General features: G+C 31.9%; 2 pseudogenes across 1 annotated transcript; both read left to right on the top strand.

The window, feature by feature from the left end:
* The first annotated feature begins 9,402 nt into the window (after positions 1 to 9,402).
* On the top strand, positions 9,403 to 11,970 carry LOC143581999 (palmitoyl-acyl carrier protein thioesterase, chloroplastic-like; annotated as a pseudogene).
* Positions 11,971 to 14,867: 2,897 nt separating this feature from the next.
* Positions 14,868 to 16,659, top strand: LOC143582011 (palmitoyl-acyl carrier protein thioesterase, chloroplastic-like; annotated as a pseudogene). The gene is made up of 6 exons (XR_013143912.1): positions 14,868 to 15,188; positions 15,285 to 15,418; positions 15,790 to 15,902; positions 15,978 to 16,149; positions 16,248 to 16,316; positions 16,422 to 16,659. The product of XR_013143912.1 is annotated as a palmitoyl-acyl carrier protein thioesterase, chloroplastic-like (transcript).
* Positions 16,660 to 19,942: the final 3,283 nt, after the last annotated feature.

The raw sequence follows: 19,942 nt of genomic DNA, 5'->3' as shown, positions 1-19,942 counted from the left end.
AGTATAAAATTAAAAAGAATATTATACATATATATAATTTTTCTAAACCGATATTTTTTTATTTATTTATAAAACCGGGATGAAAGATAAAAAAAATTTGGTTTTTTATTTTCACTTTTTTATTTTCACGTTTTTTTTATAGTTTTTTTTTATTTTTCTTAAAAAGAGTTTCTTTTGTGCTCCAAAATGGTCTCAAACATAAAATGATTTTATAATTTTGACGGGGCTTATTGACTTTGCCATAATGACAAACATAAAAATAGCATGTTAACCTGTTCTTTGTGAATGCTTTGCTTCACTTGAGCATAATTTTGTATGACATGTTTCACACACTATATTTTAATCACCATTAAAGAAAAGTCAATGCTGACACAAATGCTTCAATTTGATAAAAGTTATAAGCATTGATAGGCCTGAAGGTAGCATGTCGAAAGTGTTTGCCATCTTTTCTTAAATTTTAATAGTTGTGGGAAAAATAGTTAATTAGCCAAATCCCGAAACTTTTTATTATTTCAAAAAATGTCATTGAAAATAAATTCAAAACCTAAATCACGTTTAAAATTCTAACTTTCATTTTTTTGGCATTTTCAAGTCAAAACTTTGAACCCGTAACAAATTTGATGATAAGTCTACTTGCATTCTAAAACTTTTAAAAACACTCATATTACCCATTTTTGACCCGTAGCAAATTTTGAGCCAAATGTAGTTAACTTGTACCATACAATATATTTACCAACTTTTGATCTGTAACAATCAAATTTAAGTCCCACAAAAAACCTAAAACAATCATTAAAAAAAAAATCAAGAAACTGACTATGATAAAATTTATTATATATGAAAGTGAATGCTATATATTTTTACATTTTAACATATATATAGTTTAGTAAATTAACTGAAAAAATAAATGGATATATTTAAAGCATATATTTATAATTTATAAGAATATTTATTTTTATAAAAATGTTAGTATATATAATAATATAAAGTATAAAAGAAAGTGAATAATTTAATCATGTTATAGATATAATATAAATGGAGTGTAAAAGGAAAGTGAATAATTATTTATCTATGACATAATTATTAGTTTGGAGGGAAAAAAGTTATAAGGTTAACCATCAACTGACACGTGTCCACAGCTATTTTACTATATTAGAATAGGTAGATATTATATCAGGATCATGTGAGAATTTTTTGGGAATTGAGAACCGTGAGACCATTTTGGACAACAAAAAACCCAAAAATTATAAAAAAAAAATTATAAAACAAAAAACACACAAAAAAGGTAAAAAAACCAAAATTCTTATTTATCATCCCGGTTTCATAAAAAAACAAAAACAAAAAAAAAATCTCATTATAGCTAAATTATGCATATATGTATACTATGTACATATGTGTACACACTTGTTTTTTTATACATATATGTATAATTTAAGGTAAATGATAATGTATATGTATGCACATTACGTAACTAAAGATTAAATAAAATTATACACATGTGTATAGGTATAATACGAATTATTTTTTTTCTTGTTTTTTTATGAAACCGGAATGAAATATAAGAATTTTTTTTTTTACTTTTTTAAAATTTGCGTTCTTTTTTATTTTATAATTTTTTAAATATTTTTTTAGAGGTTTTTTTTAGTTGATCAAAATGGTTCTCAAAGTTCTCAATTTGCAAAGGGTTCTCTTATGATTCTTACCCTATATACATACATACATACATACATATATATATATATATGGGATGGTTTATGCGAGAAGTGATATTATAGCTAGTGAGAAGTGCGATAAATGAATCCGAACCGTTGATTGTATTTAATCAGTGATCTACAACAGAAATGGCATTACGTAATTAAAACGCATATTTATGTTATATTTTTAATTAAAGGGATAGACATGTTTTTTGTGATGTAGGCCTCATTAAACCAGGCATTAATGTATTCAGCAGTTATTTTTCTTATGCGTAACAATGCTTATAAGATGATTAATACTATTTAATTTTTCTCATTAAAATTTTGCAAAAACAGTTTTTTTTTTGGAATTTATGATTGTGTAAACTGTTTATTGGTTTTGGGATTTATTTATAAAGCTCATAATTTTATCAACATTACGTTGTATATTATGAATTTTGTTCATATGGTACCTACGTAGCAAAACTATAAACATACCGTTACGTGCGGGGAGTTTTGTGAAAGTGTAGTTAACTTGAATTCAAATTTGTATGTGTGGGGCGGAATAAATGTTTATATAGTAGTGTATTGTCTTATATGTAGGGATTATTTTTTACGGTGTAAGATGGTATTTCGAATTGTGTATTGTGTAGGTTCATATATTATACTTTGTAACGATTAGTTCAATGTTAAGGGATTTTTAGTTCATTTCATTTTCACCAACAAGTAACTAATATTGCGTGCGTGTCAAATAAATGTGCTTACTATGTATGGTATGTAGAATAACATACTTTATATGTTGGATGTGTATGATAATTTTGTTTACTAAGTAGGGTATGTAAGATAAAACCTTTACTGTTTAGGGTGTGTTGGGTGTGTAGACTTATATATGTATTGTATAGGTGGTATTTCGAATTGTCTATGTGTAAATTATATTTTGTGTAGGCTCATATATATACTATGTATGTGTAAATTTTATCATGTGTAGGTTTATCTATAGTAAGGCCCCATTCCCGGAAGCCCTACTTTGGCGTTGGATTTACTCATAAACACAGTTCTAAAATCAGAGTTAATAAAAAAATTTTCGCGGAATACATAATATTAAACATTCTTACATAACATAAGTGCTTGTTTTTAAACAAAATACATTAAGTCTTAAAAGGTAACGTAAACGACACGTGAATCTTCTTTTCTTCGATGCCAGTCTTCACTTTGTTGCCACGTGTCTTCCCTCAAGCAACCCGTCGCATCCTATTCACCTGCGTGCATACTAAAAGTTAGCTACGCTGAGTGAGTTCTAGTTAATCAATTAACGTACAATACATTCATGTTCTTACTCATACGTGTCCGGAGATACGTATTTCGGACTTTACTTACTATTACTTCTTTCATTCTTGCTTTACATACATACATACATTCATTCGTGCTCTCATACTTTCTTTCTTAATCCCCTATGGTATAACATAGGCTACACCATCTCTACCATCACAGATATTTTTAAGGTCTGGTCCCTTCTGTCTCAGATATTATTAGGGCCTGGTCCCTTCTGTCTCAGATATTATTAGGGTCTAGTCCCTCTGTCTCAACTAACCATACATGTCTCTTCACTCTTTCATGCATTCATTTTCATACGTGCATACTATACATATCTTCTAATCATGTATATAAATATATATATATACATACATACATACATACATACATACATACATACATACATACATACATACATATTCATTCGTATAAACATTCTATCATAACATTCAATACTTAATCATACATATATCATACGCGTATCATACACTCTCCACTTAAGGTAGGTGTATTAACAACTATCACATTGGGTATGCACATAGCCCCGAACACATAACAGATAAGGGGCTAGAAACTCACCTGGAGTCGGTTTCTCTCGCCGTTGATGGTAATGCCCTTCCTTAGTTGTGCACGGCTAACTGTACAATACATTACGCGTGTCAATTATCTGTTACTAGTATCTCTTATATCTATGCTAATGAAACCCTCAGCTAACGGGGTCATGGAATTTCGCATGGAAGAATTTCTCTTCTCATGGAAGAATTTCTCTTCTCATGGAAAAAATCCATTTTTTTACATCTCTTCTTTTTTTGCCATTCTAAAGCTATTTTACTCTGTGACTCTTTATTAGGACCTGATTTTACCCTTTTTATGGGTTTTGGGTTGTACCAACTTTGTATACCCGTGTTTTATGAGGTCCGAACATCACCTTTTTGTCCTATAACATACCCGTGAGGTTATAACTCACCAAGTTTATGTTTTTCTTACATTTCACAGCCTAATCTATCATCCTATCAGTTTGCATGTCGAAACTGACTAAAAACTTAACCATTTAAACTGAAACCTACCTTTTGCTTCGGGTTCGGTTCGGATCCGAGACGACTCGAGGATCTGGACGTGATTCTTGTTACTTGAAGACACTTGAACACCAAGATCTTTCTTACTTTAACCCGGATTTTGATTCGGGTCTTGAGAGAGAAAGTGTGTGTTCTTGAGTGGGTGGGTGTGATGAAAGGAAAGAAAAGTGGTGAAAGGAAGGATGGGTTGGATTGTATATATAGGGGCTATGGGCCCCACAACCCACTCACAATTCCAATTCTTATCCAAACACTTTAACACCCGACTAACTTAACGACACACGGTTAATAACAAAACTTTATGTTATTTATTATTTAACAAAAGTTGGATGTTACATCTATGTATTGTGGTGATATTTCGAATTGTGTATGTGTAAATTTTGTCATAGATAGGATCATTTATTTGCAGTGTAGGTTCATATATGTACTTTGTTGGTTGTATTTCGAATTGTATATGTTTAATTTTATCGTGTGTAATGTCTAGGCAGTGTTTTGAAACCTGGACCAGACCGGCCGGTTCGACCGGTCTAATCGGGACCCGCTACAAATGACGGTCCGGTTCATGGTATTTAGCCCGTTTTCTAAAACCCCGGCCGGGTTTGCCGGTTGACGGCCCGAGAGGACCCGATGACCCGCCGGTTCAGCCGGTAAAAGCACTATTTTTTATATTTTTTTTCTAGAAATCTTCGACTGTCTTTCTTCTGCTTAATCTTCTGGCAGTCTTTAACCTTCAAGTCATCTTCATAGCCTTCGTCTCCATCTGCTTATCTTCGAGACTGATACATGAGCTTCTAATAAAAGGTGTTATGTAGTCAAATTGATGATTCTATTGCTTGAGTAAAACGATTACACTCAAATGAAATCAAATACCATAAATGAAAGGGGTAGGAATTCAGATTTGCTGGAGAAGAGGTATTTAAAGTTTGATCCGTTGTATCCTCTTTAATCGTTTGCCTCTTTTTGTAAAGAAACCAAGCCCTAGATTCATAAGGTAATTAGTTTGGGCTGATTTTTAGCTTATCATTGCTGGGCCTTGAATGGGCTTATCCATAACATAAGGTGTTATGTAGAATGGATCATGTTTTGATATTAAGATGGAAAACATATTATATAAATTATATTTATATTACATATGACGTCATCCGGGTTAAACACCAGTCCACCCTCTCGGATCAGTCCGGCCTTTGACCCGGTAAGGCTTCCGGGTCGGGTATGAAAATATTGTGTCTAGGTAATAAGGTAGTTGTAGAGTAATTCGAAATTTCAAGTCATATATGTAATCTAGACTATATTCACCGTATGTGCATGTACATGAATATCATGCTATATTATATAATATGATATAATGATATTTGATATGTACTGATCTTAGTTTTATTAGGCATGAAAGAATCTTTTGATAACGTCAAAATAAAATCCTAAAAATTGTGCAAGCAGATTTTGGAGGATGAAGAATTAAAAATTAAAAGAATAAAAACAATTTTGAAACTTCCTACCGAAAGGCCTGCCTTGGGTCCTAATATATTATAATCTAACTATATTTTATAGAATTACATTTAGAATTGAAGAAAAAAATATTCCCAGAACACACTATCTCGAAGGCAAAAAGGCGGTGGTGATCAAGGTGTGTGGCTTTAATTCTTTGGATCTGAAGCAAAACTTGAATATTTTGATAAACTGGTTAGGTGTAACTTTGATTTCTTGTAATGGCCTTACTTGGTCTTGGTTTTGTTTGTTAGTCCTAGCGTTTGGTTGGTTCTTTTCAGTTTAATAACATACCGCCTTTCAAAAGAAAAAAACAATAATAATAATAGATAAGTATTAAATTGCTAAAACTTTAATTCAAGACTAGTGTTATCCTTCGGCCGTTAAGTTTTAATGCATAGCCATATGAACTATGAAGTAGTGTTTTATATGTCGTAGATGAATGTTCTACATTTATTAATCATGAATGCTATCAATTGACTTACAAACATCTGCTGTCACCATAGGATAAAAATCATAATAAAGAATAACTCTATGTTTGTTACCATGGATTGTTCAATGCTATTAACATAACAATTGAGGCATATATATTGCATTTTCTGGAGACCACACCATATCTGGGTATCAATGCCATATGAAGGCTAATAGCCTATCAAGATGTGATCTAACATCCACGTTAGATCGAAAACTTTTTCTTGCAATATCCATTAAAGCATATCATCACATATTTAGTGGATGTTTAAACCTAATTCAGTAAAAAATAGTATTTAACTTCTTTAATAAATATGTTAATTTGTTTAATTTATTTTTTATTTCGTTTGGGTAGATAATAAGTTGAATTTTAATGATTATTATTAATATCATATGATCTCAATGAAATATCTAGACAATTGATTGATTTATTTCTTTTTTTATGGTATTAGATAAAAGTTGCAATTTGCTTATATTTTCTAGTGCAAGATTGGTATCATCATATTGGGTTTCTAATAATATTGATTATGGGTAAAGTTAAAATGCAAATGGAGACAAAAATAAAAACTGTGAGAAGGATTTGAGGATACACAAAAAACTTCTAAAAAAATAAAAAAAATAATAATAAAACTCAATATATAAATAAAAAACTAAAAGAAACCAAAGTATTCCCCCGTCATTCCAGGTACAAAAAAACGACGAAAAGACACAATGTCGAAAATTAACAAACACAACAATAAATAAATAAAAAGGCGCACTAGATCGCAAAATATAATATAATGTTGAATAATATAACACAATATCAAGAAAAAAGACACAATCAATGACTAAATTAAACACAAAACACAATGATAAGGATCCAACTAGTGAAAGCCACCTAACTACTTGCCTAGTCTCTCATCACCATCCTGGTGCCTCTCAAACTAGATACTGGGAGCATGAATTCAACCTGGGTCATATAAAACACCAATTCTCTTCCTTACCACTTCATCACTAGCTCATTGGCAAATAAATGTGTTGTGTATTAATAGATATAGTTATAGGTATATTCTTTAAAAATATATCATATTAAATAGAAAAGGATGTATTGAATAACATAGAGAGAATAGAAAAAAAAATAATGATAATGAATATGAAGGCCATATATGTGCAATTAGAGCATTCATAATAGAATCATCATCTTTATCCATTTATCTGATTCCTCGTAGTCATATATGCTCATAATCAAATAAGTAGTATATTTTTTCACTTACTCCTAAGTTACAACCGCAATAAAATATATAATGGGGGGATGAATAATGAATTCTCAAATATGGGGGATTATTTTAAATTCCCATAGGGTAAAATAGGGTAAAGGATGAGGACTCCATTCGTAGAAGTAAAAAAATTGAACAAAATGTAACATTTTTCTTGTGCATTAGGTATATGGAAAGAAATGAGCACCCAGTGGGGAGCCACCTTATGGTCATCGGGTTCGGCCAAACCTGATCTTTTTTCGGTTTATATATAACCTATAGTATCGAGACATAGAGCGAACCCAGTGTCATCCTAAAAAAAGTATTCGAATTCATTAATTATGAAAATTTTAGTTAAAATCTTTTAGTAATGAATATTTTTTTTATAAACTATAAAAACTTTAAAAATTGTTAGCAAACATTATAAGCGGACCAATAATAACCCATACATAAATTATAGAAAACATGTCCAAATTATTCATAAAATTATCCAGTAAACCAACCAAATTAACATTTTAAAACATAATACCTAAATGAAAATTAAATCAAAAAACAAAAACAGCATCCATCGTCTTAGCGACCGATAATCATGTTTCTATCGACCAAACGACCATCGCCTCGTCGCCTTTTCCAGTTCACCTCAAAGGCTTCAATCATCGCCTTACCTGCCGCAGTTCAATCAGATAACGGTCGGTCGACTGACTCTTTCTTTGATGAGTCTTCAATCGATCCAGACCTCACGAAGAATATTTTTTTGATTTTGCGTGATTAGATGCACGACAGCTATATATATATATATATATATATATATATATATATGATGTGTGCATTTGTTATATTGAATATGAGATCTTTTTTTGATTCGCGATTGAAGATGTTATGAATCGTTTACAAAGCATGAGTATGCACAGGAAACATTATGATATGTAGTATCCTTTTTATTAAATATGACTTAGGCCCGACCCATTGGGGCCCAAAAACTTTGACGCCATAAAAAAACCGAGCACCGAAAAATGGCAAACCTACAGGAAAAATTTTTGGCTCCGTCACTGACTACATTGATACGAATGATTTGATTTAATTTGTTTGAGTGCATAACATATTTATACAACCTTACGAGCAGTGGCGGAGCCACATTATTCTCACGGGGTTCGGCCGAACCCGGTATATTTCGGTTTTATATATAACCTATGGTGTCGCACTAACGAGCGAACTCATTCTTTTCCAGTGAGTGAACCCAGTATCTTTCTAAAAAGATATATTCGAACCCGTTGTTTGTGAAAAATTTAGTTATATTCTTTTAGTAATGAATATTCTTTTTATAAAATACAAAAAGTTTTTAAAAAACTATAAATTTTATTAACAAACATCATATGTGGGCCAATAATAATCCATATATAGATTATTAAAAAGCCCAAAATTACTCGTAGAATGGGTCAATAAGCCCAACCCAATTAACATTTTTAAACATAATACCTAAATAATAAATAAATAAACAAACAAAAACATCGGTCATCGCCTCAGCAACCAATCAGCTTCATTCTGTCAACCAAACGACCATTGCCTCATCACCTTTGCCGGTTCGCCTCAAGGTTTCAACGATCGCCAACAACAAATATCCGTTGGTCTATCGTTTGCGAAATGTTCTTTTTTCAATGAAGCATGTGAACAGGAATTTGCGTAATTATTTGGATGACAATTATATGAATGATGCTTGTATGTGAAGAGGGATTTGTGTAATTATTTTTGTTATGATAGTGATATTGTATTTTATTTATCAGACCCAATGATCGACCCGACCCGACCCATTCGGGCCCGAAAACTTTGATATTGGAAAAAAAATCAAGCACCAAAAAATTCCCGAACTCATAAGAAAAAATTCCTGACTCCGTCACCACACCCATTATGAATGCTCCTAGAAATCCTGCTAGAGTAATAGATGGATGTTTATACCCAACTTTTGATGCAGCCTACTTCACCTAAGGTGGATCTATAAGTTAGATATGTGCGATTGTGCATTTCACCATGAAAATAATGCACCATAAAAACTGTTACAAAGAAAATCAATAAATATGGTGTCATTATAAATAGTTAATAAAACTTAGCTTACTGTACACTGGGATTCAATTTTAAGAGCATGCATTATTAGCAATGGTTGTTATGACTGCCAATGCATTTTTATTTTCGAATTCTTTCTCATATCATTGCATGTCTCACAGCAATCTTCCACGAGGACCCGTTGATGAACATGGAATTATTTAGAACAAAGATGCTTCTTCTTGGGGTTTGGTTGTTAAAGATATTACAAAGGTACATGCCACCAAAAATGGTGCTATTAGAACTATTTTCTTGAAACCGAAGATGATGCTCGACCAAAACAATAATTACCCGTACATGGTTGGGGATCTCGGTTTGGGCAGAATGCTTAAAGACGGTTTGGTATTCCGACAAAACTTTCATGTCAGATCATATGAAGTTGGGGCAGGCCAAACGATTACTACGGAAACCCTTATTAATCTAATGCAGGTGTGTGCGTGTATGGTAAATTTGTGATTTAGGAGGTGTTTGGGATTCCTTATTTATACCTCTTGTGACTTATGGAACTTTTCCTCTCACAAAAAAAGAAATACCAAACAACTTATAACTTTTCAAAAAGTTAATGTTATAAGTTGATGAAAGTAAGCAATCCCAAACACCCCCCTTAATTGGCTATTGTAATTTCATGTATATAATTGGCATGATGCGCATGGTCAGGAAACATGCATTAATCATGTGAAGGCAGCTGGAGTTTGGGGTGGTGGCTTAGGTTCAACACAAGAGGAGCAAGAAGAACCTAATTTGGGTGATGGCAAAGCTGCAAATGGAAGTGGATCGTTATCCAATTTGGTATCACTCTTCATATCCATATGTAGTTGATGTTGAAGCAATAACGCACATAGATGTCTTAAATAATAAAAACTTTCATAAAGGTCAAAAGCTTGTGTAGGAAATCTTTTTACTTGTAACAAGTTTTAGTATTGTATGAGAGAGAGAGAGAGAGAGAATAATATATCATCATCGTACTCAGTATATGCCACCAATAGCAAAGCTATGGTAGGGTCTGAGAAGGGTAAGATATAGACAGCATTACCTCTATCCCGTAGGAATAGAGATGCTGCTTCCGGTGAGACCCCCAACTCGATAGTAGTTTTGCATCAAGCCTTGGACTAAGGCACATAACACTCAACCATCGGGACGCCGGCCGATTGGTGTATGTACCCTTGTCTTTCGACTATCAACGCCACCACATGATGCCTGATTAATCTTCCACCACTTTTAATGTTATTTTCACGAGATTAGTAAAATAACGTCAAAATTAGTGCAATTTCACTTTTACCCATCCAAGGGTTCACATATATATACCTTATATGTGCGGTCCGTAAGCAGGGCACTAGAAAGAATAATATATCAATGGAGAGGAAACCCTCAATTATACGTAGAAAACCAGAAATCTTACAAATCTGTAACTGATTGTAGGCAACTAAACTCTGCTAAATAATAATGACTAATTAATAACATAGGAAAGTTAACATACAAATTAAATTAGCGTACTAACTGCGAGAATCAAACAGTGTAATTATGTTTACAAGTAATGTATTGTATAATTACATCGTACACTATGTTGTAATTACACTACACTTTGTTGTATATGTAATTGCATCGATGAATTTTTTTGTCTCTAACCCATCAGTCAAACTTTTACCAGCTCCTATATACGCGCATACGTATTTGTATTTATGTATGTATACTAGTTTGACGTTCATGTACTTTCTCATGCCTAAATGATTTATTTTAGGGATGATGTTATTCAAATTGATAATTGGAATGGTTCGTATGGGAAGATTGGAATGTGCTCCAATTGGATGTTTTGCGATGCCAAAACCGGCGAGAAATTACTAAGAGCTTCTTGGTATTAACATCTTGCTACACAAAGTAGAAAATATGTTCATAGAATTACTTTACTTAACATCAATTGTGGTAACTTTCTTGTGTAATCTCATAGCATTTGGTTAATGATGAATGAAGAGACAAGAAGGTTATCAAAATTCCCAGATGAAGTTCGAAATGAATTTGATGGATACTATACGAATACTACACCACCGACGATTAAAGAGGGCACTAGCAAATTGTTAACACGAGATGAAAGTATCACGGATTATACTCGCAATGGTATAAAGGTGGGTCTTATTGAGTTATTTCCTAGGTTAATTTCTTAATTCTTGCATGGCCTTATTAATCAATTGATTAATATACCACATATATACACCTATAGCCAAGATGGAGCTATTTAGATATCAACCAACATGTTAACAACGCGAAATATTTTGGGTGGATCCTCGAGGTAACTCACTTATCTTTCATTCTATGTACGTGTCATATTCATACTTTGAGACATTTGGTTTGCAGAGTGTTCCATATTCAATTTTGGAGAACTATGAGCTTGTCGGCATGACTTTAGAGTACTTCCGAGAGTGTAGGAAGGACAATGTGTTGCAATCCTACACTTGTGTAACGGGAACCGACAATGGCAAATTAGTCGATTATGATCATGTTGATTGTGAGCATGTTCTTCGACTTGAGGTTGGAGGTGGTAAGATCATGAAAGGTTGGACTACTTGGTGGTCAAAACATGGTAAAAGATTAGGATGTGATGGAACAGCCGCTAGTTCTTTGATGTGAAGTTTCTGTAATTAAGTATATGGTCACATTCGTTATGCTTTGACCCGTACGTAATAACTTATAAAATATGTGTTGTATAATAATATGATACTATACTAATACGATACAAATCTTTAATAGTTTGACAAAGTCCAGATTCATGTCAATATAGTGCGCCTTGATAATAATATCAACTACATATTCTTAAACTGATCTTAAAAGTTAAAACAAAAAAAAAAGTAAAAAAATAAAAACTCCCATCACGAATAATCAATAAAATTTTCAATCATAAATCATCAATATGTTTTTTCGTTGAATATGATTAAACTGCTTTTCTTTATCGTACAACTACAGGTATGTGCATATGCGTCATGATATACATGCATAAATATATGAAGATGCACAAAGATAAATATAGGGGGTGTTTGTTTTTTGTCTGAAAATCTTTCTGGCATTTTATGTCTGCGTCGCGCAGACCTTTAGGCTTGCAGACTGTTTGTTTTTCTGAAGACATTTCATTAAAAAACGTCTTCGCGCCCTCTTATCATAGAAGACATAGACATTCCTCTTTTCAGATCTTCTACATCTTCTACCTTATTCCAAATTATAGCCCCCTTTCATTCTACCTTCTCCTCCCCTTCATCTCCTCCCCTTCACCACCGCACCACCGCGACCTCCACCTTCGGCGCCGCAATAGCCATCGCCGCCGCTGCTCCTCCACATAACCCAGCCGACCGCCACTGCTCCTCCACCTACCCCCAGCCGACCGTCGCTGCCTTCCTTTCTCCCTACATCATCGCCGTCGCACACTGCTCCGCCACCTCCTGCCCTAGCTGCCACCTTCACCATCATCTACCTTGGCATGCTTATTTCTTCAAGATTTGACAGTCTATTCATCATTATTGTAATTGTTCTATTATTACTGGTTTGTTGTTGAATAAAGTTTGTAGAAGGTTTAGATTTATGAATGTATTGTTTGATTTTTTGTTAAAATTGTATAATTATTACTAGTTTGTTGTTGATTAAAATTTATAGAAGGTTTATGAATGTTTGCTGTTTGATTATTGTTAAAATTGTACGATTATTACTAGTTTGTTGTTGAATAAAGTTTAAAAAAATTGGTTTATTTAATTTTCCATTTATTATAGCAGTATGCAGACGTTAAAAAACAAACAGTCTTCTTGTTGCAGACTGCAGAGATTTGGTCCACCTCTTTTGCTGCAGATGCCTGCAGATATGATCCGCAGACTGCGGACATTTTACCTCTCAAAAAACAAACAGTACCATAATCTACACGTGATTGGATTACTTGATATGGGCTAGGATCTTTGGGCACGGCCCCTTAACATAACATGGGCTTGGCTCATTTAATTCAAAAAACACCATTGCGTATACGTATCGTATAACATGTGTTTGACGTGTATAGGATTATTACTGGATATCAGACTAGGTTACAAATAAGGTCAACGCTAATTCTAATCAATATCTTCACATAATAACACATTACTATGACAATATATGAATATTAGAATCTAATAAGGATGATACTAATAATTATAATATTGCGTTTTTTTAATATATATAAAAAACATATCATACATAGTGACTAAAACAACATAGAATTGAAATACAATGACTAGTATCGAACAAAACAGTTATACATAGACGTCAACTTTGTAACTACCACTTATTATTTTTATCGTCATGTCAACAAATTATAAAGATGAGACAAAATATTACCTTTATGCACATATATAGGAATTAGGAAGTCTCAACTTTATGAAATGAGTATATTTGGTCCCTTGAAATTCACTAAAATAGATCCAAGCATCCAATTGAATGTCCAGAAACAGATACGCAACATCATGTTTCAAACTTTTCTTAAAAACACTTTCTTTCTTCTATAGCACCAAACATCACAAACCTAATTAAAATATTTTATATATATAATGTGTGTATATGTGTGTATTTGATGTGAGAGAGGGGTCCCACCAAGAAGTCTGTTGCACGGTTTGTCAATGCAAACTTTCCATCTAAACCAACTCTATAATGGGAACAAGTCCGCCACATAGGAGTTTGTGAATACAAACCTCGGGGATTGCAATGCGTATCTGAAGCTCTAAATGAGAATAAAACAAGTATACATTAATTTCGTCAAAAAATTACTACTATTATTTTATTATAATAATATAATACTTTTAGTATCATTCAAAAATTATATTTATAATTCTTTCTCAATACGATAAATTTTAATATTCCTTCCCTTTCATGTTAACCAAAACACATGGCACACTCATAATCTTTAAGTTAAAATTCCTGTTGCCTTAAAAGATTTCTTGTACTTTAAAAACACTATATACAGATTGCATCTTATAATATAAGATCAAATGTTAATATATAAGTTCTATTTTGTCATCCGTACGCCCGGTTTCTTAATGTAACTTAATTCACTGAGGGTTCTACCTTCATTGAGGGATAATTGATGCATGGATGAAAGTCATGTTATTTGTTGCTAGTTAATTGATAAGGGTTTCTGGTTAACACATTAGTGATCAATATCAATAATTCTTGATTTGCATTATAATTCTAACGCTCACGCTTAGTTTCGCATAGGCATTGCCATTTTTTAGTTTGCATAGACAATAAAAATCCAGCTAACATTTAGCTTCACATAGACAAGAACAGGCATATTGTTTAGTTTCACTTATGCCAATATGTCATATATAAAATTCCACCTAGCTATCTTGTAATGTGGGTATATAATTAGTTATAAGTTCACAAGCATATGTGTTATATGTGCCTGAGAGTAGAATAAAGAATTTTACAAAATACGGTTTCTATTAATAGTTAAATTAATAATAAAAGGCAACATCTATTGTAGTTCAGCTTTCAAAATCTATAACTTTTCACCAGGGACCATGGATGTGCATGATATTATTATAAAGGCAGCATCTTCTTCTTTTTGGGGCTTGCAAGTTAAATATCCAACAAAGGTAAATGCTACCAGAGTTAGCGCTAGAGATCGGAGCATCCTTCTTCCTACAATTAGAATTATGTCCCTAAAGCCGATGATGACAATGATCAACCAGAAGAATACGACTCAAAAGATGGTTTTGGATCTTGAATTAGGGAGAATGGTTAACGATGGCTTAGTTTTTCGACAAAAAGTTTATGTTAGATCATATGAAGTTGGTCCAGATCAAACAACTTCTATAGAAACAATTATGAATTATTTGCAGGTATATTTATATATGTATATAGTAGATTGTTAGTGATATACATGTTTGCATGCGCATATGCATGCTCTTAATGACAATTTTTAACCAAATTCATAGGAAACATCCCTTAATCATTTAAAGACAATTGGGATCTTGCAAGATGGCTTTGGTTTAACACCAGAGATGTGCAAGAAGAACCTAATCTGGGTGATGGCTAAGATGCAAGTGGTAGTGGACCGATTTCCAGCCTGGTATAATAATCTTTTCCTCTATCTTGCTAGTCCATAATTGATAACCGATACTTGTAAAGTTTTCATACGTTCATCTTTAAAGGTCATGCTATAGCGACACCACCCTCATCTGATTTCACACCATTAAATGTCCGTCTATAAAACATTCAGACGACCGTTTACAAAAAAAAAATCAAACTTTGAAAATTATTCGTCAAATTGTCAGAATGATCTAGACAACCGTTTGAAAGGTGTGAGATTAGATGTCAGACGTGTATGTATAGTTGACTCCCATCTTTAATTCTCAAACTTATATTATATATACACACACAGTTAATTAGTAGAAGGTTGTAAACTTGATATATCTTGCCAAATTCTCAAATCTAATGCAGGGGTGATGTTGTTCAAATTGAACATCGAAAGCTGCATCCGGGAAAACCGGCATGTGTTGTAATTGGATGTTTTCCGATTGCAGAACAGGCGAGATATTAATAAGAGCTTCAAGGTAAAAGCCTCCTAATGTAAGAAAATATATAATCTTTCATTGCAACAATTAATACGTTTGTGTGCAATGTTGCAGTATTTGGGTGATGATGAACAAAGAGACAAGAAGGTTATCCAAATTCCCATATGAAGTTCGAGCTGAATTAGAACAATACTTTCTGGATACACCACCTTTAGTCGAACAAGATGCTATAAAATGGTCACAACAAGATGAGAACATTGTTGACCACGTTCGTAAGGGTTTAACGGTTGGTCCAAAAAATGTTTTTCCATACATATGAAAGAAACACTATCATAGATTTCTTTTACATCAATTTCTTGATTTTTTGAATACACAAATGTTTAGCCAAGATGGAGCGATTTGGATATTAACCAACATGTTAACAATGTGAAATATATCGGATGGGTCCTAGAGGTAATCTATCGATCTTGCATTCTGGTTTAAGTATGAAGTATGTGTAACAGCTATCGTTTATTGTTATATAGTTACTAGCATCAATTAAGACACTTGTTATTGTAGAGTATTCCAGAGCCGCTTAAGGAAAACTATGAGCTCGCCAGCATGACTTTAGAGTATTGTCGAGAGTGTAGGAAGGATAGTGTGTTACAATCCCGCACTTTTGTAGTAGGGACCGATAGTGGAGACCATATTGATTGCGAACATCGGCTTCAACTTGAGATTGGAGCAGACGGTGGTGAGATCATGAAAGGTAAAACTAGATGGCGGCCAAAATATGGTAAAAAGAATTAGGACATGAGAGCATAATTAGTTTTGTTATTGTAAGTGACTAATATCATATAATATGGTAAATGTCACATTCTTAATTCTTTTCCACGTTCTATTGATCGAGACACAAACCCTAAAAACCATGGGAGACGTCTTATTTTTAAATTAAGAAAGGCAAAATGTGCATCGTTTGTGTTACCTTTCTGTCTAGTCTCTATTGTACATTTCTAATGTATCTTATGCACAACATGTCTTGTAGATTAAAAGTCTATTGTAAGACATTAATTTGAGCTCTATTTGTTTATATCCAGGTAGAATACATTAATGAGATGGAATTCATCAAACTTCATACAATCAACATATAAAATCAACATGATTGGATTTACCAATTTTATTGTGCCTACAGGACCAAAAATAATGTTTCCTCAGTTCTGTCAAATTTTAAGGAATTTTTTACCAAACTAGTGTTGGTGGAAAAAGTATTTACCATTTTGGTGTTTCATGAAAACTATTTACCAAACTAGTGTTTTTCTTTATTTTCTATTCATCTTTATTTTTAAATTCTTTTATTGGAATCTTTTAATTTTTTTTATTTAGTTAATCGATTATTTATTTTTTATAGCATAATGCTTATGTATATTTTTATCCATTAATCCAGTATCTTCTTTTTCTATATATAATTTCTTATCAGTCAGCTTTTCTTTTCTTTCTTTCTTTTTTTTTTTTAGTATTTTCACTAATTGTTATAATTCTTTTCTTCTTCTTTTATTTTTTATCTACTATTGTCAAATATAAAAACAAATAAATCATCTAAATAAATTCAAAATGAAATAAGAAACATGAAAAGATAACCAAATATTAAAACTTAACCTGCTACGAGCCACGAGTCTCAATATCAAATATAAACGAAAATATGAAATTCAAAGAACAAAAACAAAAAGGCAAAAATGCCAAATGAAGTTGAGTCGCTACCGATCTCTACAACTATAAACAAATTTAAAAAAAATGTGTAAAATAAAATGAATATGCTACACTGAACATATTTAAAACGAAAAGAATCCAGAACATTAGTACCAGTTAGGTTCGTTACCGTACTTTAACTTAACCCAAAAATAAATTCATAAATGAACATATTTAAAAAAAATAATATAATTTGGTAAAACCCAGACGTTGCAGTGATTATTCGACGTGGATTTGATCGGTATCGGTTAGGTTCGTCAAAGTCTCGAAACTAAACCTAAAAAATAAAATTCATAAAATGAATATATTTACATAAAAGCAAAAAATAAATACATTTGAAAACAATTTAAAAAAAAAGAAATAAAAAGAATAGCAACGAGATAAAAAAAATATAAGAAAAATTTTGTTGATAAAATATGAAAAAAGGTTAACTAATATAAAAATAATAAAAAAGAAACTCTAATATGATGATTTAATAATAAAAGGTGAATAAAAAATAAAGGAAAACACTAGTTTGGTAAATAGTTTCCATAGAACACCAAAATGGTAAATACTTTTTCCACCAACACTAGTTTGGTAAAAAAATTCAATAATTAAGAACATGTTTGGGATTGAGTTTGAAAAATGCTTATTGGCCTTATTGATGTTTTCAAAAGGCCAATAGTTTAAAATGTGTTTGGCAATCACAAAAATTTTTCCTATTTTAGTTTTTTGAAATGTTTAAAAAACAGTTTTCCAAAAGCCTCAAATCCTGACTTTTCAAAATAGCTTTTTAAAAAAGCCATAAACTAATAAGCATTTTTCAAATTCAATCCCAAAACCCCCCCCTAAAAGTCAATCATGGAGAGTAACTGAATAAGGTAACCAAAAGTGAAGCATATGCCATCTTTATTTATATAAACTAGTGGTATTCAGCTCACCTATTGTGGTGGAAATTCGATTGATCAGTACGCTTAATTCGTTACGATACTGGTTAATTCATCACGGTATCAGTAAGATATCAGCATTTCTATAGCATTTCATGTTCGTTTACATATCAATAGAAAGTTATTAGATATTATTTGCATTTAGAAATTATATCGTCCTAGTATGTTTTAAGACAAATGTCATAAAAAACCAACATACTTTCTGTTTTTTCTTGTTAAAATCCATCAACAAATTTTTGCACCTTAAAGTCGCTTAACATGTTAAATTTGGGGAAAAAATGTAACATAACTTATACAAACCTTTCAAGATATAAATAATCTTCCTTTTCTGCTTGGTAATTTTAAATTACCTTTTAAAAACCTTGCATCGTATATCTTTTGGCTCTAACCTTCGAAATTTAAAACTAAACCAAACCAAACCAAACCGTTTCCAACGGTTTAATTATGGTTTGATTTCTCGGTTTAGTTTAGTAGGTTTTAATATAAGTTGCCCAAATGTAAAATATGAACTTATAAATATATATATAAAAAAAATCCTGAGAACAAATTACTGTTAACTGTCCAAGCATTTGTATGTATACAATATGAATGACATTTTAAGCAGCAACATTCGTAGTGTAAGACTGTAGGTGTAATAAACATATAAGTAAGCAACTTGCCAAAGTCTAGCCACATATACATGAAGTTTAATTGCATTGACAGTTAAATATAAGTATTAATAACCAATATATACTATTTAAAAAATTAAAATATACTGTCAATTGGTGCGGTAAAGTCGGGTTTTATATGGTCGGCTTTTAACATAAATCAAATCGTCCATTACAGTTTTAATTTTCTTGAAACCAATCAACCGAAAGTTAAAAAATAAACAAAAAAACAACCGTGAAACGATGAGTGATTTGGGTGCAGAGACTGATCTAGAAGAAATATTCAAGTGTATCCTAAAAAACATTTTGGACCTATGGGTATCTTAATATTTGCTCATGAGCAGTGACGGATTTAGACGAGATTTTCAGGAGTAACCAAAAAAAAACTACAGACAATTTATAGTTAATAGATTAATCTATCTGCCTATTCTAATAAAAGAAAATAATTATAGACGCATGTCGCTTTGTGGTTAAACCTCTCAACTATTTTCCCTCCTAAACTAATGACTCTGTCATACATCAATAATTATTCATTTTTCTTTTGCACTCCACTTAATTATATCTATAACATGATTTAATTATTCAATTTCCTTTAAACTCTATTTATATTTTATTTATACATTTTTATAAATATAAATATTTACATATTATACTACTATATGCTGTTAGAATATATTCCAAAACTAACTTTGTGAAATTCAAAAATCAACAACAAACTGTGTTTGTTAAAGATTGAAAAGAATATAATTTCGCCATTATCATTAACATATTATATAGTTGA

The sequence above is a fragment of the Bidens hawaiensis genome, unplaced genomic scaffold (assembly GCF_021521415.1).
Source record: "Bidens hawaiensis isolate Kalapana, Puna unplaced genomic scaffold, B.hawaiensis_p1.1 tig00031396_1, whole genome shotgun sequence".
NCBI lineage: Eukaryota > Viridiplantae > Streptophyta > Magnoliopsida > Asterales > Asteraceae > Bidens > Bidens hawaiensis.
The sequence above is the reverse complement of the archived record's forward strand: the minus strand, read 5'-3'. Positions and strand labels throughout refer to the sequence as shown.